This window comes from Cornus florida, unplaced genomic scaffold (assembly GCF_030987335.1).
Source record: "Cornus florida cultivar Cherokee Brave unplaced genomic scaffold, ASM3098733v1 CherokeeBrave_3.0.0_Hap2_Chr10, whole genome shotgun sequence".
Lineage (NCBI taxonomy): Eukaryota > Viridiplantae > Streptophyta > Magnoliopsida > Cornales > Cornaceae > Cornus > Cornus florida.
In genome coordinates this window covers 17257121-17263029 of record NW_026775580.1, presented here as the reverse complement: position 1 = coordinate 17263029, position 5909 = coordinate 17257121, and the positions used below count along the sequence as shown (strand labels likewise).

At 34.7% G+C, this 5909-nt stretch overlaps 1 long non-coding RNA gene across 1 annotated transcript; it reads left to right on the top strand.

Annotated features, from left to right (window-relative positions):
• Positions 1 to 341: 341 nt before the first annotated feature.
• LOC132279043 (uncharacterized) lies at positions 342 to 3229 on the top strand. Its single transcript, XR_009471202.1, has 3 exons — positions 342 to 560; positions 1333 to 1424; positions 3038 to 3229. It is a non-coding gene; the product is annotated as an uncharacterized LOC132279043 (long non-coding RNA).
• Positions 3230 to 5909: the final 2680 nt, after the last annotated feature.

Below are 5909 nucleotides of genomic sequence, written 5' to 3'. Positions count from 1 at the left end.
TATTTTCAAAAAAGACCTTTTTGCAATTTTCGAAAAATGTGACAAGTGTCACATTCCTATGGTGCCACTTGTTGATTTTGTGGTGGAACCACTTGGAGGCTTAATCTCATGACACATGGAGGTTGGAGATTCACCCACTTGTTGTCCTAGGATTGGTCCACTTGTTGGCATGGATGGTTGACAAGTGTAGGGTTAATATTTAATCTTGGAAGCTTACTTGGATTCATGACAAGTGTAGGACTCACCTTTAGTCTTGCATTAGTGTGTGTGTGAGAGGTAGTGCAAGAGCGCCTAGTTAGTGGAAAAGCCCACCAATTTAGCTTAGGATTTACATATTTTAATTCATTCATCACTTTCCTCTCAAGAACCCTAAGGAAGCCACCATTGGAGAAAAGCTTGACTAGTAGCTTTGACTTCATTTTTGGTGCCCTTTCACTTACCTTAGAACTTTGAACTTGGAATACTTTTTGTTCCCCTCATCCTCCTCTTCAAAACCCTTGAAGGATCTAGCCTAACTCCTAGTTTTGCTTTGGTATCTAGAGATTCAATTCTCTAGTGAGGTATTGATCTATTATTTTGAAGTATTTTTATGTCATTATTGAGTGTTTTACCTGCATGGAAGAGAAGGACTTGTATTTTGCTCTTAAACTGTTCTAACTTGAAATTAATATTGTCAAATTAAATATAGAATATGAAAATATATGCAATTAGCTTTCATTTAGTTTTGGTTTCATGTAATTTGGATTTAAAATGAATTAGTTATGAATTTTTGAAGTTGCAAGCTAGTTGCTGGAAATTTGAAACTTTTCTTTTTCAGTCCGGAAATGAATTTTTTATACAGAGTTGTGTTGCTTCAATTGCCTTAAAATTTTTACTGGAACTTTCCTTATGGGTTTTACACTACTCAGAATTTTTTCACGATTTTAGAGCATTTCTAAATTTTTTTTAAAATCCGAAACTATCTGCTGTCCATGTTTTTATTACAGCTGGAAAACATATTTTTAGATGATTTATTTCACTAACCTTTTGACATTGGATCATGGCTTAAATTTCCAGTTTTATACTCTCATATGTTTACTTCCAAAATAAATTAGGTTTGCACAATTTGGATGTCAAATGAATTTTTCATGAATTTTCAAAGTTGGAAGCTACAGGCTGAAAATGTGTTTTCTGGGCAGAATTTGTTTCAAAGTTGTGGGTCAAAACTGTTTCAATTGGGAAAATATTTTGTTAAACTAAATTTATATTATAAAATTACATTGTTTAAGCTTTCATTGGGCTTTGGATTCATTCAATTTGGGTTGGAATTGAATTTTTTATGAATTTTACAAGTTGAAGGTAGCAAGCTGAAAAATCTGTTTTGCGGACCGAAAATTTGGGGCGATTTCATTTCGATGGTAATTGGGATTTTCATTCCAATTGAGGTATGGAAAGTTTTAGGATTATTTGTGTGTTGTATTGTGTGTTTGCCATGATTATACAACATATATGTATGCCTTGTATCAAATTTAGAAAGTTAGTAATTTTTATTTCTTTGTATAAGATTTAAAATTTATGATGATGTATAACTTTGATTTGAATTGTAACATGCTAGGAAATTATGTTTAGATATATTGGTTAACATATATTACATTTGGATCATTTGATTAAGAATTAAAACTTTTATTTAATATTTATCTTTAGTGAAGTTTAATTTACATGGTTGTATCAAGCATTAAATCAAGTTGTAATGTGGTATTTAAATAGGCCTTGGCATGTTCTCTAACATAGATTAAATTAAGGGCATTTGGAATTGCTTAAAAATCTAGAGGAAATTAATTAATTAGCTTGATTAATTTTGTTTTAAGTGTTTTAATCACTTAACTTGTCATTTGATATTATATATATGATGACCATGACATATCTTTCAATATATATTAAATTGAGGTTATTTGGATTAACTTAGAATTTAGAGAATTTAACTATTTATGTTTAATTAAATTCTACTTTATTACTCAATGGATTTAATTGCATTTTGGAAGTTGTTTCTATATTTAAATCATGGATTTGGATTTGATGTATGTTCACTCGATTACTTTTGAATATTGGATAACATAATTGTTACTTTTATATTCATGAGAATATGTTTTTCCTTATTGAATATATTATTGCTATGTGTAAGGATTTGCACACTTTGTATTTGACATCTTACATGCCATAATAGTTGTGAATTTTGAGCATGTATTGTATAAGTTTCCAAAATTTAGATTGTGCTTGGTAAATAGTTGATATCTTGTATATACATGTTGATATATATACGATGTTGCACAATTTGTTGATTTTAGAAACTTGGGGATGTCATTGTTTGGCTACGGCTAGGACTTGGTTCTAGTACGGGGGATTATCCCTCTATATAGTCTAGTGCGCACATAGGGAGGTTACCCATGGGCTAGTAACCCTAAAGTAACTATGTTGTCAGTCTGATCCGGTGTGACGTCCGAGTATCCACTTTGTTTGATTTCGTATTTCATTTCAAGTTGATAACTAGATGATATCGTAACTTGTTGTTTCTTATTTGATTTCCTATTTTGAGCTTAAGATGTAGCTTTGTGAAAGCATGCTTTATGCGTTGTATTGGAAGTTCCATTGTTAGTTAAATTGCATCGATATCATAATTTGTGTTTTGATGTTCAAATGTAGTTTAGGAATGACCTTATAGATTCATTTTGAACATAGACGTTAGGTGGCATGACCCACACTTGTTGTTTTCGTATTTTGGTTTTCAAGTTGAAGACTTTGAGAATCTATATCTTGTTGCCTTGTATAACATGTTTCCATGTTGTTTGAATTGCATGAACAATGTGATTATGATATAAATAATCTAGGTAGCTTAGGATGCTCCTCGGGTCTCATCTTGACATAGACGTTAGGTGGCATGAGCCCCTTTAACATGTTTTACCATAAAGTGATAAAATTGTAAAATGTTAGGTCGATGCATGCTCATCTCCTACGAGTAGCTTTATGTTACTCACCCCTACGATATTGGGGCATATTTCAGGTACAGGACTCAGGATTTGAAGATTCCATTGCTCCTTAGATGGCTTACAGTTTCTAAGTTTCTATTTTATGCAAGTGTTAGCATAAGATGCCTCTTTGTAGCCTTATTTGTTTAAACTTGTATTCGTTGATTCGTATATGTAAAGTGTACATAAGTGCACTCTTTTCAATGTATTTAATATGTATGAGATGAGGCCGGAGGCCAATGACATGTATCTCGTTTTCTATACACTTTTGTTTTCAAAGTTTATTATGAAAATATTGGAAAATGTTAAGTCATTGCTTCATAACTTTTGCATCGGGTGTTGGAATTTCATATCTTTTCTGCCCGGACTCAGAATCAGAAGATTCTTGAGTCTAATTTTGTTTATTTTTTGTTGTCCTTCCAATGGTGTGCACGGTGGCACCCTTTTCAGTGAGAAATGACCATTTTGCCCTTAGTTCATCTCTTTTCCGGTTAGGCATTCTTGCTTCATTTGCTTGGCTCATTTGAGTTCTGTGGCTTCATGGAGAGTCATTTTGGGGCCTTAGGGATGACGTACATCTCTTGAGGTCATTTGACTTCTTTCGTTTTCGCATTTCGGGTCCATTATCGGGTCAACTTCCGGTTCATCACTAACGCACCGGGTTGAGAAATCCGGATCGTTACAACAAATAAGCCCCAGGGGCAAAATAGTCATTTCTAAAAATTATGGATTTGGGTGCCACCGAGCACACCACTAGAAGGATAACAAAAAAATAATCAAGATGGACTCAAGAATAGCATGATTCGGAGTCCGGACGAAGGAGAAACGGCATGACGAAGAAAAATGAGTACTTAAGGCAAAAAGGGTTAGGTGCAACTGAACACACTGTTGGAAAGACAGCGAAAAATTAGTTAAGTTAAAAAAAAAAATTCACTTGATTTGGATTCCGGACGAGGGAGAAACGAGGGTTTGAAGTTGAGACGTCGCGGCGGCTTAACGAAGGCCATGCGCGAGCCCACCGGCGCCCAATGGCATGCACATGCCGACAGCAAGAAAAAAAAAATGGGAGTTTCCAGAACTGAGGCTTGAAACGGAAGCCTAAACGAATTTTTCTGGAAAAACACGAAGAAGAAACCCCCCCCCCCCCTAAAAAATTGAGTTTTCTACCCGGCTACGCGAAAGGAAATGAATAAAAACTCACTGCAAAATCTCCAAAATGCCCCAAGATCAGAACTGGTTAAGAGAAGCAAAAAGCTGCTAAAATGCAAACTGGAAGCTGAAACTTCACGAGGGATTTCCGGTACCAAGACGACATTTTCTGAAAAAACACAAAGAAAAAACCTCTCCTAAAATCACGTCTTCTAAGTGACCATTTGAAAACCAGAATTTATTTTCCAAAGGGAAACCCCAAAATACCCTAAAATTAGATTATGCAGCAAAATTTCAAAATGAGTCCATAGGAGGGTCATTTCACCAAAGAAGAAGGTTTGCCCAGAAATGACCATGCACACAAACTATAATACCCCTAGATTTAAAAGGATATTCCTGGTATTTAATGTATTGTTTAAATAGTATTTTAATTTAATTAATTATTTAAATTGTGTTTTTATTTGATTAATTGATTGATTGCTGTTAATTTAAATTATTTGTGTGCATTTTTATTAAATTAATTGTTTAATTGCTTATTTTGGTTGATCTATTTGGTAAATTATTTTTTTTATGATATGTATTTTCTGTCTTTAATTATTTAGTTGTATTTTTATTTGGCTTTTATTTATTTAAGGAAGTTAAGTTAAAGATTTTAGTTATTAAATTAGGGTATAGTTTTAATTGTATAATGGAATTCACGTATGTAGCCGACACTGTTTTAAAACGTAGGTGTTGTTATGGGCCGACTACATTAGTGCTCTGTCTATAATTATACACGGATTAGGGTTTTAATGGTAAGTCTATAAATACTCTGTTGTGTCTTAGCCTAGGGTTTTAAAATTACCAAAAGCTCTGTCACGTCTCAAAGTTACAGAGTGAAAACAGAGAGGGATTTTGTAAGGACAGAGCATTGTAAGGTTTGTCAAGGGAAGAATAGGGAGGACCAAGGAGGTGTAGTGGTGGTGGACTTCCTAGAACCAGAAGAAGGTTGGATAGAGGGTTGTGTTGCCGGAACAAGCAAGGGCTGAATAGGCAAGTTATTCTCTTTCTCCTTCCCTTTGGCTTGTGTTCTGTGCACCTAGATATACTCTAGGGTTTTAATGGAATAATAATTGAATCAAGCATGTTTTATATGTCAAATTAACCTAATCTCTGCCGTGAATTAATTCGATGATGGGTTTCTGAAAGTTCATTACAGTACTTGTGTTATAAGCATGCGTGGTCTGTGGAACTTGTTGATTTGTAATTTGTTTGTAACTTCTGAAAACACATCTTGGGACCATACTGGACTGAGTTTTACATGTATCTAAGATGCTATGTTGATAACCTAGATGTGTTGGAAATCTGTTATTGATGGTTCGTCCATATTTGTTTTAGTTATGTTCTTAAAGCATGAGGAATCTGTATAACTTGTAGACTCTGTATTTGTTTTTAACTTCTATAAGTACATCTTTGGGATTATACTGGACAAGTTAAAACCATTAGGGACTGTATCAGAGAGGGACGGAATCAATGGGATTCACCGGAGACGAAGCAGGTGCTGAAACGAGGCTGAACGGAAGAGAGCAGGCTCTCTTAATGAGAGAGGCGGCTCCGTTTGAGGATGGAGCCGGCTCTATAGGACATGGAGGCGGCTACATGTGGATGGAGCCGGCTCCATCTCCTTTTGGAGGCGGCTCCAAGTGGGGAAGGAGCCTGCTCCTTTATTTTTTTGAATTGGCTCCATTCTTTTGTGCATACTGTTATGATTTAAGGTAC